Source organism: Ostrinia furnacalis, unplaced genomic scaffold (genome assembly GCF_004193835.3).
Source record: "Ostrinia furnacalis isolate ACB-3 unplaced genomic scaffold, ASM419383v2 OfSCF5667, whole genome shotgun sequence".
NCBI classification, from domain to species: Eukaryota; Metazoa; Arthropoda; class Insecta; order Lepidoptera; family Crambidae; genus Ostrinia; species Ostrinia furnacalis.
In genome coordinates, this window is record NW_021135906.1 from 72,700 (window position 1) to 93,423 (window position 20,724).

The following is a 20,724-nucleotide window of genomic DNA, read 5'->3' on the forward strand; positions in this document are numbered from 1 at the left end:
GGCGTTTAGTAGCTTTCAATGGGTATTTGTTACGCAGTTTTTTCGCCTTTGATGCATCAAAATATTCTGACGTTCGGATACCGTTGTTTCCTTTGGTATCTTCTTCGGTTAAGGTGGCGTGTAATTCATTTTATCATTCTCAAAGGCTGGATTAAAGTCGGTTGTGTTTTTATATGCTGCCTTTGAGACGTACTAGTAGTTTTGTTTATTCCTCGGACAAAAAAGTTTGAAATTCATTAATGACTTTTATATTGCCTAACTCGACTTGATATGCGACTTAAATAACTTTTAGAGTGAATTTTACAGCTCGTTAAAATCTTAGTAATACTTTTACTTGATTTAGAGTAATTAAACCTTTTTAACTAGACCACCCACCACCTCTCTGAATGCGAGCGATCTGTCAACCATTTCAACAGTGCCGAATGTTGCTGCAACAGTGTCAAGTCTGTATTACCATAACCAGGTTCCAGATATGGCCCGAGCCTGTCAATGATTGGGTCTAGCACGGGCCTGAGCAAGTTTTTAGAAGTGTTCAAGAAATTATTCATTGCCTTTAGTATCAAACATCTTATACATTGCTTGGACATTCTAAGTTTTTTCAATCGTCGCTGTTTGTTTGTTTATAATAAGATGACCTTTTACTTTTTATCACTGCAGAAGACCATTAGTGCCCTCGTTAAAGAATAATTCATGGATGATTGTATTTAAATACGTTTTATGATAGTGTTGAAATTATAATAATTGGATGGAAATTTTATTTGCTCTCATGTCTTATTCATCTTTGCTAGAATTTTTTTTAAATAGTAGCTTTATTAGGTTCGATTACATGAAATTTTGTAATACTTACCTTTTTTCTTTTTTTGAAAATACTGGTCACATAAAAGAAAAACAATGTGCATTTCTTTGTTGTCATTTTGTTTAAAACGGCACCAAATTGGGAAGCATTATTCACAAATATAAATAAATCACTCTTAATCTAATTAAAAGTGGACATTCAAAAAAATGCAGCCCAATAACTCTCTTTTCAAAAAAGCCACTGAAACCGAGCCGGCGCTTTGTAACACAATACACTTGAAGAAGCATTTACACGACCGCGATCCAATCATAGATAAGGGCGACTGTTTTTTTTTTAATTCGGCTGATGAGCGTTTGTTTTTTGGCCTCTTTTTCGTGTTAGGGTCTTTTGTCTTTGACGAAGGGCGTAGGTAATTGAAATAACGACGGTCGCCGCGCGGTATGCGTAGAATTTTGACAACACCTGACTTCTGATACGGCTTGATGTATAATTTTGAAATTGGAACGTGACAGGGCGTTTGGTTTTTTATTCATAAAGATGACGCGGGTTTTATTCAGTTTGCTGCCAGTGTTGACCATAACATTGCTATTTACCTTCTTTTTGATCGCCTTCAAAAAACGTCGAGGTTCTATATTCTACTGAATGTATTTTTTTGTGTTTAGTCTGATCCATCCTGTGTGATCCTGTACATTTTCTAATAATTATCGTTTTTTTAGCTGCACAAATTAGGTAGCATTCAAGTCCTTTTGTTTCAATTGAATATTAAAACCCCATAACGTGTCAGCATGAACTTCCGTCATAGCACCAGGTAGATGGAACCCCAGATAGGGTGATTCTATTTGTTTTTTCGACCCGAGTCATTCCGTCTACGACATGCCGATTTGTGGATGACCCATAATTTTTCAAAGATACTATCAGCTCCTCGCGACTATTAATTTTGTATTTGGAACATCATAAAATAGGCGCATTTGTTCCGACAGTTAATTTCAATTTAAATTCGAAATATTACATAATTTATGAATAAATTCAACATTAATTAAAAAATAATTTGTTGTTCATTCCTTTATCATTGAAGTTACTGAAACCGCAGTTTCTTTTCTGCCTTGAAACTTATCTTCCTAGCCATAGCTCACTGTCTTATTTTGACTAAGTATATCTATTTATTTATTCAGTCAAATGAGATCTACTTCTACGTAATGAGATTTAATTAACAATGGCAATAGAAACATGAAACACAGTTCAATTGTTAGAGACCTTTCAAATCAAGCATAACCCGGAATCAGTGAAACCCAAATAGCACTGGAGCTGATACCGCAACCACAACGGTGCCCAAACGGTATGGCGTTCGTATAATTGAACTATAGTACTATACATATCGCCACTTACGGGCAAGATTTTATCTCCCTCTTAATAGAGAAGGGCCCCAGATTGGCACACGCCCCGATGCGTGCCAAAGGACATCGTTTGATCAATAACTGTATATAAATTACTGAGCATATGTCCTCCGGTGCGCAGCAAGCGAACCGTGGAGGCCTTTGTAGCGTACCTGTCTACTTGTATTTATTTGTCGGACAACCCGTGCGAAAGTTCGGGAACTGAGACAAATGAAGGTTAATAAGCGTGATTCTGACTAGCCTGGTGAACGTCAGATAGTCGGTAAACAACATACTCGTAACAAAAAACCGACTCTATCGCTAGGTTTTGAATTAGGAAACCCGTGCGAAAGTTCGGGAACTGAGACAAATGAAGGTCAACAAGCGTGATTCCAGCCTGGTGAACGTCAGATAGTCGGTAAACAGCGAACCAACTCAATCGTCACGGGCTCTATCGCTAGGTTTTGAATTAGGAACCCCGTACTAAAGTTTGCCAGAAATAAATGAAGGTAAGAGCAAACCGACTTTGAATTATTCTTATTTATATTTTTGGCCAGTACCTCAAGGTATTGAATTAGGAACCGTTTTAGGTACAGTCCACGTGTGCTGTCAATTCTCATCAAGAGATTTCGAATCTTATTTCAAATGTTAAAAAAAAAACAGTTTATAGTAGGTACCTAAATAGGTAGATATCCAAAATCCATTGGGCACCGACTGATGGACATCCTATCGTCAGTCAGGTAGTGATTACCTAGCAAAAAGAGCTCTAATAGATGAAAATTAACGATTTGAAGTCTTAAATAATTTAACGGCTTCCCCTGATATAAAATTAAAGCCCGAATCTAAGCTACAAGTGGTTGTAACTGCGACATCTCTCTTTTTGGGTAAGTTATATTTAGGTAGGTACATACAAATTTAACAACGGTTAATATCATTAACAAAACAAATAACAATTACCGATCCCGATAGTAAAATCCCGTGGATTTTTCTAGAACTAAATATTTCTCATAACATCCTTACTTTTGAATACACGCCAAACAACCATGCTCCAGATACATCAAATCTCCCGATTCGACTGGTCCCAAAATCTGAATCAATAAGTAAGGCTAGACTCTCACTGGTTTTTTCCAACAGCTGCTTCACGACCGACAAGACACGATTCCGCCACAATACACTACTTGAAGCGATTTTTCTGCCTCACAGACGCCGGCTGCGGATTAGTCGTTCACAATTAAAACGGTGTAGACGCCGCTTTACGCCATCTTTCGTATTAAGCTATTGTGCGCCTCAAGATGTTTTCGCAAAAACGGTAGCGGTTGAGATTACATTTTGGGGTGCTATTATGTTCAATTAGATGGGTTACTTTGTTTCGTGAGGTGTTTTTTCGTGTAACTAATACATACTGTGCCTGTGAGTTTGTAAGCATAATTAGAAATCAAGTGGTTAGGTTTACAGAGTTGACCTCAGGTTTGATTAGGTATACTTTCCCACTTTCCCAGTTCTCAAAGGAAATGGAGATCAAGCACTAGTTCTATGTAACTAGTGCTTTCATTATGTACTGATTACAGAAAAAAGTAGATCTTAGTCGTACTTAAGTCTTGAATAAGATCATGGCTATATTTCAGTTGAAGTTGTAACTAAATATTTCGAACTATTTTCATAGACAGACTAGGTATATTATTAGACTGTTGAACATAAACATCTCTCGATATACTTGGCTATACATCTTCAACCAACGCAACTGTTTTTGTCTCCTTCACATCGCAGGGGGCTCCCCTTACGTGTAGGTGCGCTAACTTACATTCAGCTCATTGGTTATCGGCTGAATCAGCTCAATTGAAATGGGACCAGCCCATTGCCACTTCAGTTTGCTTGAAGGAATATTCCCTTCAATTCCATCTTTTAAGTCACATTGATTTTGATTTCTGCGGTTATAGACTCAAATACTCCATTCACAATGGCTTTTTCTCAAAAAATAAATGGTTTACCCATCAAAAGGTTTAGTAGATGACTAGCTTTTATCCACAGCTTTACTCGCTTTAGAGTAGGCGCACACCGTGGATTTTTCGTCGGCCGATAGTTTAGTCGGGCAGTTGATCAGTATGGGCATGTATGGGAGTGCGCACACTACGCCGATTCGATTAGGCCGATTCTTCATACAAATTAAAATTGGGCACAACTATCGGCCAACTAAAAATCAACGTTGTGCGCCTACTCTTAAACTTCGTCCCCCGTTCCAACTTCTTCGGAGGCGAATTTTGAAAATTCCTTTCTTAGTGGGTGCATCTACGACATGATAACTGAGTGCCAAACAGCGCAATCAGTCTTTATACAGATAGAAAACCAGTGGTTAATAATTTGTAAGCAAGCCAAAACAAATCTCTGAGTCCGCCACTTCACTAATTTAATTTCGTGTTTCGATCAACACTGCAGCCACTTGTCAACGATACCCCAGTGTGCTAGGTCAGTAATGTTTAGTGTAAATATGGCAGCGAAAACTGCACTCCACGGTAGAGTGGTGAAATGGACACTATTTGTACAACGGCCCCTTATTTGTGCTGCTTTTGTTACAGACGGACATGTGTCATACGTGTTTGTTGTGTCCATAAATACTGTTTGATAGTGTTAAGTTTGGGGGGTTGATAACTAACTTGACCTTTTTGTAGAAACAATAAAGTGTGAGCGAAAATATGAAAAAAAAAACAGCTTAGATAGCTTGCTAGCGTGCTTTAAAGCACTTGAAAAGAAATAGAGTATTTCTGTGGCATATAAAAAGAAAAATCCTTCATCCAAGTCATTTTTTTTCTTGGTAGGCAGTTTAATTGCTGTATTTCAGAAATCATACCAACCATAACTGTTTTAAGAACGCTATCTCCTTTTTCTCGATTTTGGGTCAAAATCCGAAATTTACCGTTTCGTACAAAACTAAATAAAGATTTTCACTCTACTGAACGTTAAAGGGCAGAAATCAACACCTGCATACGGGTTTGTGTAATCGAAGAAGACCCAAAACTTTTGGGAAAACAAATGGACTCTGCCAAATAGTAAGAAAGTGCGAAAGTTAAACATTACTTAGTATTGTGAAGGGATCAGGGCAAACAATATCCGTCACAGATTAAAAGAAGTGACGAAAAGTGCTACGATTACTAACGCCCGTATTCACAAACATTACTATGAGGTCTCACAGTGCGTGTAGACGCACAGAGTGACACAAGAACCAATCATAGAGCTCTATTCAATGCTATGCGTTCGATTTGCTGCTTCACTTAAGCAAGCATCGTTTGTGAATACGCCGGTAAGGTTCTCTGTCATTAGATCTTGATGACCATTAATTTTAATCATTTGACTCTCAATACAAATAAATGCAATTCTATCTCGTTTTCGCGGAAAGCGAAGCCGATTGACCATCATTACCACCTAAATAACATAGTTCTTAAAAGAGTGACAGAGGTGAGAGATCTGGGAGTTCATTTAGATTCCAAATTGACATTTAAAACACACATAGACATCATGACTGCTAAGGCTTACCGAATGCTGGGATTCGTTTTAAGAACGGGAAGAGATTTTAAACTATGTTCTACAGTTTCATTACTTTACAACTCGTACGTAAGGTCCATTCTGGAGTATGCATCATCTGTCTGGAACCCACAATACAAAATATACATTGACTCAATAGAAAAAATTAACAAAAAGTTTGAAAAACACTTACGTTACAAAGCTGATAAGTTTGGCGGAACACTTCCTAATGTACCATTTCTTTTAGACCGTCGCATTGAGAAAGACCAAGTCTTTCTCTACAAAGTTTTAAATAACCATGTTGACTCCTCTTTTTTGTTAAGTAATATTAGTTTTAGGTGCCCTCGGACGAGTTCGCGTTCTACAAAACTTTTTTCTATTTCTCTCACTAGGACTAATTATGCTAGCAACAGTTTTGTACCTAGATCTTGTAAGGAATATAATAATAGGTTTAACAAGATTGACATTTTTAATTCTTCCTTACCATCTTATAAAAAACAATTGAGAGAATGTTTGAATATATAACTTGCTTTTAATTTTGACCTACATAATTATTGTGTTTTTAATTTATATAATTTTATTAATATTATATTTTTGACATTTTATAATTTTTATTAAATTTAACTGTTTGACATTTTATAAAATTGACATTGTATTTATTTGACATTTAGAAATTAATGTATAATTGATTACTATTCAATTAATTTTTAGTCTGCAATCTGTATTAATTTTAACTGTGGAAACTTTGCTGATTTCTGTCCTATTTTTTGTGTGATTATTTGTCTGTATATGAAAATTGTTTGTTTCCCTAATATAAATAAATAAATAAATAAATAAATAAATAAAATTAATTTGGAGTGATAATATCTCAAATCTTGTTATGGCTGTCATCAGCGGTGCTACTTTATTTGTGTCGTAATTTCGTATCTATTCATCCCTGTCGTTCACAGCGATATTATTGGTATGAGTGACAGTAAAAGATAGACTCAAATACAGAATCGACTTTAGACAGCATTAGCGTTATAAAATTGATAAACTTTTATAGGAAGTGGAATCAAACCAGGTGGTTGGGAAATTAGAGTGAAACTAAAGGTAGCCTTTCGAACTAAGTTCACAGACGCACCGTCTTTAGCTTTGGTCGGCGGCGTTGGTGGCACAAGACCAAAGCTAAAGACGCTGCCTCTGTGACGCTTAGTTCGAAAGGCTACCTTAATCTTAACTAATTTTCATTTCGTACTCTTGTTTTAATAAAACTTATCAAAATCGGCAGTCTTAACATACTCAAGTTAAAAGCAACCTTATTTTGCGGTGCTTTTGTATGGCGTTTGACAGATTTTTGACGTCACACTTATCACTAACTCAAAGTATGATGGTGCAACTCAGCCTAAATGATAAACAGAAAGATATTGCTATTTCATAATCTAATAAACACTCGCGCTTGGCGACGTATATCAAAGCCCACAAACCCGTGGTAGTGGCTTAAGTGGCACAAATACATCCCGATCCGTCGCAAATATTTGCCCGTTCATCCCGTGGGAACTCACTGATGCACTTCACTATAACTGTTCATTTTAAATGATTTGAGTGCAAGTGGTTCGTACGAGTTTTCGTTCAGGTACAGCCAACACTAGATGAATTTTTATTGCAATTTCGCACCTATTACCACGTACTAAGTTACTAGCATTTATCTTGATGTGCTATCGTCTGTACTTGCCTGCACTGACATCATCGGTGAGATCAGCTTTTACATTTAAATGAACATGGTTATGGTTAGTAGTTAATTTTATTTTATTGGTGCTTGTCGTTGATATTTATACTTTTAATTGCAAATTTGTTTTTCAATTTTCTTACAATTTTTCAATAAAAATCGACCCTATTTTTCTCGACACGCAAACATTTGCCATTTTTTAAACTCTTAACTAAGTTCTGAACCATTTTTTTTGTCAAATAGCGGGAACGTAAAATAATTGTGGCCAGCTTAAAAAGTTACACGGCCTTTCTACGATATGTTTACTTTAATTATATAAAATTAAATGTGAACAGATCAATTCACGATTACCTATTTTATCAAAATACGTCTATTTTCGCAGAAACCTTTCTTACAGAAGACATTACCGATTTTTTAAACATCTATTGTAGGCTTTATCCTTATTATCTTAAGTATTTCATTATATTCTTACGAGCATCTTGATTTCAACTCTTTCAAAGACTTTTCTATGCTCATAAAGGCTTAGCTTTAGTAGTAGCGGCCTTTTTTGATTCGAAAAAGGTTTCTGTTCGCCATTGAGAACCGTTGAAGTGTAATTTTTAATCCTTTTATGTCCTTGACTGTACACAGATCCAATGATAGACAATTCTATGGTTTACAAAATTGCGTATCGGCGCTTAAAATCTCGATTTCGGTGGTCGTCGTACTTTTTTTTACGCGGCAGTATGTGTTTTCTACTTAATTGCTATGCTTTTTTATTTTTTTACCTAGGGAACCTATTTCAAACTTCGAACGGACTTTATATTTTTCCTGCAACCTATTTTTTATTTGGCTCAAGTCATGTGCTAGAGCAAAAGAATCAGATATTATATCGGTTTCCAAATTACATCAGTCTGGTTTGAGAGCCCAGCACAAGCGTGACATACCTAATTTAATAATGTTAAAAAGTCCCTATGTAGTTTGATACAGATTTCTGAGAAGAAATACTAGTATTAGTGACGTCATAGATTCCACGAAAAAGCTGTTTTACTTCAGAGATAGTTTTCATGACATTTTATTAATCTTTCAATTTTTTGCCTTTTTTTAAAGCTCTCTACTGAATACAATTTAAAAAATATTCCATTCGTATTAACGTTGTTTTTTTTTTGTACTGGATATGACAATGGCGCGCAAATGTAGGGTTTTTTTATGAAAGCAGTGGCAAAGGCATTATTTACAAAAGTCCACAACCTGAAAGGTGTTGTCAATGCCAATTTTTTAAAAGGTCTCCACATGGCACTGGCTGAAAAATGACCTTTTAAGTAAGTTTGTTACATAACGAAATTCCTTGAATTCCAATGTTCGGGGGTGGTGCGTGACAGGCCGACACCTGCCTCTACGCACGCTGGTGTCGGAACTCTCGTATATTACTAATGGTGTTGGCCAGGGACGTATTGTAGTACCTATGCTTATTTTAATAAGACAAACGCCTATTGTAAGTTATCAACGCGTAAATCATTTGTCACTGAAGAAAAACGAAAAAGCTGAAAAACGTAATTCAAAACTTTGTCGTAAATTAATCTTTCAATTTTTCGAGGTTGACTACTGTTCAGAAGTTAATACATGTAAATAATGAAGAAGGCGATATCTATACTTAAATAATTTCTTTTCAAATTCTTAATAGCAATTGTTTATTAACAATCTCTGAACCTAACTCACAAGTCACAACATTACGTGTCGTTTCTCACATGCTTCAACTCAATTTTTCCGTATCCCCTCGTAAGTCTATTTCCAAAGATAAAAAGCAATATCCACAGCTCCCTCTCAGTTTTCCCTAAGGAAACTTACCCCTAATTTTGGTATATTTCCTGAAAAACTAAAGAAAGTCCGGACCATCGCGTGAGCGGCATGCGTGTCGCCCGTGCCTGCGAGGCGGCCATTTTGAAGCCCCAAAATTGGCGGGAAAATTGAGAAAACGACACTTCTACGCGCACCGCGCTCACGACACCTTATGCTAATGCCGGCGGTGGGCATTAAAAAATAAAACATGCAAATCGGTTACGCACTCCTAGGGATAGGCATCAAAAATATTGGTGAATGTTAACGAATGAAACAATGATTAATCAGTACTACGCAAGAGCGGCGTATTACTGATTTCATTGTTTCATTCATTATTGACGCTAAAAATAATGCTGGCTATACAAAAAATAATACAATTTTGCTGGTTAGCGTAGTCCTAAATAATGTCGAGGAAGAAACTAAGAAATAAAGCTGATGTGAGAGTATCTTTTTGGAGAAGTAAATTATAGCTTAGCACTCTGAAGCAAAAGAATATCAGATACATAATAACAAAGCTTAATCTTTATCAGTTTTGATATGTAAAATCATGACTGGAAAACATTCCTGAAATATCTACATACAACCAATATTATACATCAATGCTCAATTTACTATCGAGCCGTATGTGAACCAAAACATTTAGTAAAAATTTCCAATGCGATCTTTAGCAGATATCGTGCAAACTTTTAGGACACTACCCCCTAGACTACACGCGGAAATATTTGGAATAATTTTCAGGGCTCATAATGATCACACTTTATGGGTTCCCCCGAAGTTTCCATTTGATGTGTCTATTAAATTCTTTGCGGTCTCGAGTGGGCTTCGGCGTCGATTCTTGGAAACTCGTAAACTGGAGTAGATAATGAATATATTTGAAGGAACTAGAGATCGTAGAACAAAAGCGAAGTTCGGCTTTTTTCGAAGAAGATATCGGGAATTCGTCAGAATTATCCTTTGTTTTTGATAGAAATGTTAATGATGTTGCTGTAAGACAGTACTTTACAAGTAAGTTGTAAGGCATTTTAACCGACTTCAAAAAGGAGGAGGTTCTCAATCTCAGTCAGAACCTCTCAGTTTTGTATAGGTATTGTAAAAAAAATGATATTCTTATACAAAAATATTGCTCTGTATCTAATGAACAATAATTTATTAAAAGTTACGCGTTATAAAAATTAAGAAAAAACTTCAATTAAGTAGTTTCAATAACATAATAATTTATTTTTAAAAAAACATAATTGTCTTTACTTATTTCAAACCGCGAACACCTCTACCGAATTCATAAGCCAATCCACCCTTTAAACCGTAAACTTGAGAAGCCCTCCAAGCTCACTTCTTTTTACTGCCAATAAAAACGTCACCAGAACATACTTCCCAAAATTCGGGCTTCACAACTCACGGAAACGACGGGCGTGTGACAATAAAATGTCCAATACAAGTGGTGTTGGTCTTAACCTCTGGTATGGGTTGGAGGCACGCAGGTACACCCACCAGTATAGGGTGAGCTGCCTTCAATTTGGTTACTTTTCATTTGCTAGTTTTTGGTTTATACCTATCGTGTGCAAGATTTGCTTTCGTGGACCAATTAAGTTCTCGGTGAGATTTCATATTACCTACATATTTATAATCTCGCGCCATTGTAATCGGTTCTGTAAATCTCAATCAAGTAAGCGAATTTAAAATCGTGTATCTTCTGAACATAATTCTATAATTTGCTGTACTGTACTTTTGAGACTTGAGTTCTTACTTGAGAGCATTGTTCTTCTATTCTTGAATTCAAACACAAAGTTTTACTGTTTTCATAACGTAGGTAGCTGAGAAGTGTGCACTACAATCGTAGCTCAAGTAACCCTGGACTTTTCCAGCCCCCATACCCGTATACGGGGCCAAAGGGGGGGCAAATCACCTTTTATTAAAGGGGGTGCTAAAGTAACGGTTTCACGTGTTGTTCTTTTTTATGGGACCCCGTTTATATGCCAGCCTGATGGTGTAATTTAAGTGTTGGCAACTTAGTGAATTATTCTCATTTATTTTGTTTTATATTTGTGTTGTGTTGATCTGTTTTTAATTGCGTTAGAAGTAGTTTCAGGTTGAAGGTTATGAAGCTAAGCTAGGTACGAGAAATAATTTCAGATATTTGAGAGTTAATAGCATAAAAGCCTTACGTGACTGGTTGGCTGTACTCGTATGGATAATCCTTCTAATTTTCTTCGCCTTGATTTAGTCCAGACTCTGCGTAAAAACTAGTTACTTGCGTTAAACGAACGAGGTATCGTTACCAGTTAGCTCATGCTATTCCTGTGATCAATATTCTAAAATTTATTGCACCTAATCGCCTAGCCTTCATTGAAAATGCCGCATGATGTATTTCCTGATACCAGTCATAACTCAAACGCTAGATTTAGTTCAGGTTGGTCGGAGGGCTTATATAAAACATGTCTCGTGTCGCGGCACCTTAAGGCCTTATGGTTCATGCACGTGCCATACATGGTAATGAAAATGTCTCGAACACATGTTTGTGTGTGTCAGATATGTTGCTCATTTTCAGGGCTAGCATTTTCTATTTAAATCCCGAGCTTTATTCTTAAATCTAATAAGATATCCCTTGAGTTTGTAAGTAATCAAGGTTGTTTTCTGAAATCACAATTTATTCATGAATCCTAAAAGCACTCCCGAAAAACTAATGCATCTAACGTACAGCTAAAAAAAATAACTTTCATCTTATTTCCACTAATATGTTTTGCTACTATAAAATGCTTAAAATTGTGAATATTAATTATAAGGGCTCCTAGAAAACCTTTAGCTGCTAGCCCTATTTCTATTAAACCTCGACTCCTCCAAAGGAGGCGATTCGCGGAATCGAGACGAGATCGATTCGATGTAGGCACGAGATATCGGCTTCTGAGTAATCCGATCAACCGGCTTCGCGGAAGGAGGTGTGAATTATTCGGTTTACTCAAAAGTACTTGCAACACCTTGGCTTCAAGACTTTGATTTAAGAAATGGTCATTTTCATTGAATAATTTCAATGTGCTCAAAAATGCATGAAACCGACGCCGTTCTTGTTAAATATTGATAGCGAGTAACTTATCCCTTTTTTGTGCAACATTATTCAAATGTCACATGAATTCACTTTTTCTATTGCTCTTTACATTATTGTTTTGTTTTAACTTAAAATATGGTGCCCAAACCTTGAAAATATATTCACATAGTTTGAATAACTTTACTGTCGTCAAAACAATCTATTTTCGACTCCGAGACCTGTTTGTACATATGGCCAGACCAATCTATTAGTTGTTTTAGTCCAGGTGTTATTAATTAGGTTCTAATTAATTTAGGCACCTGCTAAAGAATTCATGTAATTAATTGCGTGCACGTATTTAATTAGTTGTGGTATCGAGCGAAAGATTTTGAATAACCTACAAATTCTACGTTATGTATTGAATACAGTTGTTGTTGGGAGCAAAGATTCAATCGGTTCTGCTAAGAGTGGATTTTTTTTAATGCAGGTCCCAAATCTTGTTTGTACTGCAGGCAGATAACCTAAAATAAAATATTTGTACAAAATCAATACTTTTTCCACGATTTCTACAAGATTTATGTGTGTATTTTTCTTTAATATTACAGTTATGAGATTGCGACAGCTGGCCATTTCTTACAAAGACATTATTTCGCCGTAAATAATTTATTATCGGCATCGTTTAATAGGATGTACCTGTCACTTGCCAGCAATTATATGCCCATTTCTTCGATAGCACAATTGTATGGTTGACTTGAAACATGCTGTAATTTTGATGTTTTTCCATAATGATAAAAGTGACAGCTCCCGTCAATGGCTCTTAATGTGTCAATCCCAACTAATATTATAAATGCGAAAGTAACTCTGTCTGTCTGTCTGTCTGTCTGTCTGTCTGTCTGTCTGTCTGTCTGTCTGTCTGTCTGTCTGTTACGCTTTCCCGCTTAAACCTCGCAACCGATTTTGATGAAATTTGGCATAGAGATAGTTTGAGTCCCGGGAAAGAACATAGGATAGTTTTTATCCCGGTTTTTGAAACAGGGACGCGCGCGATATAGTTTTTCTGTGACAGACAAAATTCCACGCGGGCGAAGCCGCGGGCGGAAAGCTAGTGTCTCAATAAATATGAAAATGATTTACTCATTTTCGTTTTTAAACGGCAACTTCGGGTTCGGAATATGAATAATGCAGTATCATTTAGGAGCCTTGATCAGTTAATTTATTACATGGAATATATTTATTAAAAGGAAGTTTTTGTCAAGATTATAAATAATTTCGGGATTTCATTAATCATTTATATTGTAATCTAGTGTTCCCTAATATGATGAGACACACACAGGCTTAAAAATAACATGCAATAATGCCTGAAATATGACAGAGGGTGTCATATCGCACGGGCTATCCATCCATCGCGTCATGCTCAGTTGCAGAACATGAATCAGAATTTGAACTTTATTACAACCGGGTAAAGTTGCACTTTAAGTCAATGAGTGCGCCATAACATCATAACCGCGAGAATGTGACGTATGCACGATTGTTCTATGATCTATGTATTGAAAAACCATAATAATAGCAAGGAATATTTACAATATTGTTTATTTATACAAAATGTACGTGGTTTTAGAACCACTGAATCTAACTTGGATGGAAAAGTTTATATTTCTATATACCTACTTGACGCCACAAAGTTTCTAATCTTTAAGGTTTCAAATAGCAAAGTATTTATACAAACTATTGCTTATCGCTGTTCATTTATCTTTCCTTTGTTCAAGTTAACTTAAACAATGTATGAAGTTTCAGCAAATACATTTAAATTGAACTCATAGATATTTTCATGACAAGTTCTAAATACTACAACTACTACTTCTAGTGTTAAAATACAGGGTGTCCCTGTAAGTATGGATAAAACAAAAAAAATACTGATTCTACTATGCAAATGCAACCACTTTCCTACAGGAACAATATCAAAACTGTCAATAAAAAAAATACATCCCTATAGGTACTAATTGACTGATTGCTGAAAACAATTTGTTTAAAAAGGTAAAATTTTTTGGATGATTTGAACTTCCGTCTCTTGGAGAAAGTTGTTGCATTTGAGCCAATAATAGAATCAATCCCAGTTTTGTTTGATCCACACCTACAGGGGAATCCTAAAGGTTGATATGTAGTTAATTCTACAGTCAGTTAGGTATTCCAAAATCTTACTGTAACGACTACACCACAAACATTAGCTAGATATTCCGTTGTTTGAAGATCAATTTAACCCGTCAAAATTCGATGCAATAAACAAGCGTTAAATCACAAGCTCGCGTTTTCCCTTCGAACAAACATAAACAAACTCGCATTTTAGAAATTGATGCAAAATATGCCGTGTTAACATGTCTCACAAACGACCCCGGTATGGCGGAGGAATTCCAATTTTATTCGTCACCTACACGGTCCTTTCCATTTGAAATAAAAGAAATACAAATAGAAAACATATTCGCGATATTTCGAATTCCCGACTTGGATGGAAGCAAGGTTACAAGGAGTTTTATCAAGTAGACAATATTTAGTTTGCAATGTATCAAATATTAAATGTATTTTGGAGTGATCACTGAATAGCTTCATAATATTGTTCCTAACCGATAAATAATTTAAAACAAACTACAAGAAAAAGGATTAATTTAAAGCAAATACTTACATTATTTGTACTTTATTTATACTTAATTTTTTCTGATAAGGGATCAGGAAAAGTCAAGCTCCCGGAGAAAAAGAAGGGAGAAATGAAAACAGGGTAAACAAGACATTTCCACAATCTGCCTAATATTACCTAACCCCAAACCAAGCACTGGTCCGTAGACGTAGTAAACAAACCTTCTACTAGGTGGACCGAGGATCTGGTGAACCAAAAGCACCTGGATACGGGCAGTGCATGACCGGTCGATGTGGAAATCCTTATTAGGGGTGGCCTTTGTCCAGCAGTGGACGTCATTTGGCTGAAATGAAGTAAGTAGAGCTTCTAAATACATATGAATAAATATGACTGTACAAGTATTTCTAAACAAAGTTACATATTTTATATAATGACTAGCTGTGCCCGCGACTTCGTACGCGTGAAAACCCGTTTTCACAACATTTTTCATTGTTGCTCTGCTCCTATTACTCGTAGCGTGAAGGTTTATAGCCTAAAGCTATCCTCGATAAATGGGCTTTCTAACACTGAAATAATTTTTCAAATCGGACCAGTAGTTCCTGAGATTAGCGCGTTCAAGTAAACAAACAAACAAACTCTTCAGCTTTATAATATTAGTATAGATAATATTCCAGCCACTGGCACTAAATAAAATCATTTCTAACGCCGGTGGCGCCCTCTCACCTGCGCTCGCTCGTGTAAACGTCAATTTTGCATTTTCCGCATTCTGGAGAGAGATATTTGATATTCCTCCACCTTTGAGGGGAACAAATGTTAAAGTAAACGTTTATTTCAAGAGTTCAAAAGATTCGTCGCATGTAACGTTTTCATTCTCGTATGTATTCTTCCAAAACATAGATAGCTTATCAGTCAACAACCACAGCCTACTGAAATTAGAACATTTTTTGTGTAAATAAATCCCTAAGTACTTTCGTTAATAAATTCTCACTTTCCTTAGGACAGATTTAAATAAGTACTAATTAGTTGCTTTATTTAACTAAGCCAAAAATAGTTTTGAAGTTTCTCTCACCACACAAGAGTTCTTCTTCTATTCCCTTTGTTAATGTTTATGAACTTGAGCTTAGAAGTACCCTCAACGAAAGAATCAGCAGATAACCTCTCTTGGTTACACAATGACAAGAATCACCAATCCAACTAGATGATTTCAAAGTATGGTAGGTACGAGTATATAAATTCGCTAAAATTAGTACGACAGTAACCAAACGTTAACTTAACTCTCAGTTAGCCAATTTCAAAGTATGGTAGGTATAAGTAAATTAACATACTGGAAAATGGCTGAAACAATACCTAACCCGGGCAGGGTTCGGGACCGTACGCGTTCATTTAAATACGCATCCAGTGTGAAACTTTTACAAATGGGTGTCCGGAGTGTCCGCTCCGGACGGACCAGACAAGTCATGTTTTTCAAAACATTGCTTTTATTATTTGATAATTGCACTATGTTGTCTTTCTTTATTATTTTATATTAACGTTAGCGGTTGCGATATGATTAAATTAATTGCTTGCGCTAATTAACATTAGTGTGTTAGGAAATTTGCAATTTAAAGTTATGTACATCCCTGTGCTTAACAAAAGATCGTTGCCAGGTGCAAAAAATATGAACAATATAAAACTGTAACCATTTTTATACAAAAAAAAAACAGATAATTACTTGTTCGGCAAACGAAATCCAAAACACTTAAAAAGGCAGCCTCTTTCGACATTATAATATCATAAAAAGACAACACAATAACCCCATTCTTAAACGATAATAACGAGTATAAAAGCTCAAATCTCTTATACCATCACAATACAAAACAAACCTAAAGAGGATTTAGGACGCTATTTGGATCAAATATGTAATTGCTCAATAATGAATAATAAATAAAAAAAAAAAAAAATATTTTAAATAAATTGATACGCGGACAGCCTTAACGCGAACACCAGTAGCTCTTTAATCCCGTTAAGATAAAACTCGACCGATCAGGTACGGATTAAGGTGGTCGATTAAGGACCATATTAGGAGCGAGAACACTTGATACTTTACCTTGGGAGATCGCTGATGACATCGTGTATTTGAGCCTTTGACCGTATCATCAATTTGAACTTGTTTTATCAAGGACACTATAGTTGAGACTTACGATTGATATCCCAAAGCTTTATGCATTCTAAAATTGATCAAATATGAAATGCAAAACGGCGATATTGAAGCATGAAAATATTATGTGACTTAGTATTTGCAATTTTTTATACTGTGACTCTTTATAATATAGATTGTAAAAATACACATTCTTTAAGAATTACAGTAGCAGCTACACGCTCCAAAAGTAGTCCTCAAAATCGTTGCACACTCACACGATAAATATACCTACTGAGTGCATGATTCACCAGGGTTCTTAAACACCGATATGGGCGTATTGTTTGTAAGCAATCATCTGTAATACCGCCAAAGTATCAAGTGTGCTTAGGCCCTTATACGGCGGCATTCGTCCGAATCACCAGGGCAGTATTAAGGTAGTGGCATTCCATGTTTCGGCATGCCATAAAACTGACGATGTACGGCGCCTACTAACACGGTGGTCCGGTGACTGTTTTCACTTCATAAAATTATCTTTATTAATAGTTAAGGTATCTCTTATCTCAATATCAGCTTAATCAATATGCACTGAAAAGAGGTATAATAAACTCAACAGTCAACCTTTAGTTACACAAAAAGGTGGCTTGTAGACTGGTAATATAGATTACCTTAGTTTCAACAAGTTTTGACTTCACTGCAAATAATTGTCCAAAGTTTAAAGTTCTTTATGAAAATTTTCACTTAATCGATATCGATAAAGCTTATGTCAAAAAATATTGTAAAGGTTTCAAGGTTTTTGAGCTTAGTCTAAGATAAAAAATATAATTCACTCCATCTTAATTACCTCCAAAATATATTGTTAATAACAAAGCAATTGGACACAAGTCATTAGTGCATTAAATGATAACGTTTTGAGGTCTGCCCGACGCCGCCATCTTGTATTATCTCCGCCGTTTATATGTCAATCGTATTTTGAAGGCGTAAAACACAAATTCAGTCAAATTGTGTCATTTGAGAAGCATTTAGACTGGTTATTTTGTTGCTTGCAATTAGGGATGGCAGAAATACAAACCTACAAATACCTACTTAAGGTAAAAGTTCAGAAGGTGGACAGGCGACCTCATAAAGGTAGCAAAAAAGCGCTGGATGCAGGCCGCTAACAACCGCCCAATCTAATAATATAATCATTAGGGAAAGCCTATGTTCAACAGTGGACGTCCTGTGACTGAAATGATGATGATAAAAAGGAGTGAAGAAGAATGAAGAAGGTATAATTAGAACATTTGTCTAGCGTGGTACTGGTAAACAATACTTTACTTTTTATAAGTTTTGACAGAAATATGTTTTCTGTAAAGCTTAACAACCAGAAGCACCGAACATTTGTTTTTGTTAATTTTATTAACAATATTATGCCAAATAACTAAAACTGCCAACCCTACCGCAAAACGTGTGGGTGTTTACAAATACGTAGTTGTAAAAATAAAAGCTCTATGTGTGCGTGAATGAGCTTTAGATGATAAGCTTCATAAAAGCTGGGCTTAAACGCTTTGCCGCCGTATCGCGGCCAGTGGTGGTCTGTGAACAGAGGCATTGAGTCGCTACTTGTGTTTATACTGTTATTTATTTTGGAATAAATTATTATAATAATACTCCCTTTGACTGAAAATGTTTAATTTCATTTGCTATGAAAGCTTACATTTTAGTTAAATCGTTAAGGCTCTAATATTTCGTTTCTGACTTAACTTTTATCATGACAGAAACATATTTACGTTAGTACAAGGGGTTAAAGGGACTATTAGTAATTTGTATTTGCACAAATTACTAACATTCTTTAACAAAATTAAAGTCGCGACGGATTTTAATGTTGTTTTTCACGAGAAATTCCTTCCAAATCGTTTATGATTCTTCAATTGATGTCCCTCCACAGAACTGATCCTAGACTCACAGTCCTACATCTAAATCGTTCATATAACATGTACAGAAACAGCACATCCGACTAAGGCTGGGTTGCACCATCTTACTTTAACTTTGACAAAAATCTGACAAACTCCATACAAAATCACCGGTTATTGTTACAGTTACGGTCAAAGTTAGGTGGTGCAACTCACCCTAAACATTTTCATTGCAAAATTGCTTCTCTTCCAAGTACATAAGATCCTACAATACTGTACTCTGTACATCAAAACACCCGCACTAATTAAACTCTATAATTAATACCTAACAGCTTTTATGAAGCTGTTTGCCTACCCGACATGTCGTTAACTGTTGAGTGCTAATAATCAGCTTTTATTTAATATTAATATAGACGCAGCAAGAATATTGCAAGTACAGTCATATTATGGAAAATTTTATATTATGTTAATCGGTCCGTTTGAAGCAGGATTATAGAATACACAGCGAAAGTTCATAAATGGTGAATTCAGCTTATTTTGAGAAATATAATTGTAATTAAAGAATAGCTTTAAAATATAATTTCGTATGTTAATTTACATGAAAATAGTAATTTATTATTTAATCTATGGCATTAACGTATCTGCTATAATAATAACCATAGAATATAGCAAATTCATTCATTTACTAAAGATATACACAGCAAAATACTCCTTTTACCTAGAAGTAAAGGCTATGCTTAGTTTAAAAGTAAAACGCAACCAAAAACTAAAAGCAAATTAACCCTTACTCTGATCGGCCAATAATTCTAGGCACAAATTGCTCCCACCGTTTTTTAAATAAAATAATCCAGATTACATTAAGAGGCGCTGCTACCGCGGCGAGATGAAAGGGCGAGATAGCGCTAAAACACTCATTTGTTTTGTCACCCGTCTCCCTTGCCCACCGGTCGGGGCTTAGTCACACCGAAGCGACCGAAATTCCTAATTTTTAAAAAGTTGAAGCACTAAGCCTGAGTGGCACCACCTAACTTTAACCGCAATTATAACGCTAGGTAACCGGTGTTTTTTGTATAGAGTTTGACAGATTTCTGACGTTGTTAACGTTAAAGTAAGATGGTGCAACCTAGTCTTAGGGTGGGTTGCACCATCTTACTTTAGCTTTGACAAACGTCAAAAATCTGTCAAACTCCATACAAAAAACACCGGTTATCGTTAAAGGACAATGACCAAAAATGTATGGAGTGTGGTCCAAATGTCCACCACTAACGAGACCTATGTAGTAAAATAGTCTACTAAATACTGATTCATTATAACCAAACCGCAATCAGAAATATGCTATCAGTAAAAAGTTATGACTGAATGAAAAGTCTGTTTTTTACTTTTTCATCCGAAAAATGTTCTTGATATCATTCTATCCATTGCACATTTTGGACTAATCTACGCATGTTATAGATGAATTTTATTAAATATTATACTAACTGTGCCTACGACTTTGTACACATGAAAATAGTTTGAATAATAGTTCCCGGTTCAGTTAATTTTTACAAGATTTGTCTTTACTGCTCAGCCCCTATTGGTTGTAGGGTGATGTTATTTATCCTTAAACCATCCTTGATAAATGGGCTATCCATAACAAAAAGAATTTTTCAAATCGGACCAGGAGTTCCTGAGATTAGAGCGTAAACTACTACAATTTTTAAAACAGTCATAACTTTTTACTGACAGCTCTTTTTTTTTCGTCTCATATTGAAAGTTAATCTCTATTTAATGGACTATAAGCCAATATAGGTCTCATTGGTGGTGGACATTTGGACCACTTTTGGTCATTGTCCTTTACTGTCAAAGTTAAGTGGTGCA

At 35.7% G+C, this 20,724-nt stretch overlaps 1 protein-coding gene across 11 annotated transcripts in view; it reads left to right on the forward strand.

The window, feature by feature from the left end:
* Window positions 1-20,724, forward strand: part of LOC114361392 (T-box transcription factor TBX3) — a 112,982-nt gene that overhangs the window by 46,732 nt on the left and 45,526 nt on the right. The window lies entirely within an intron of this gene.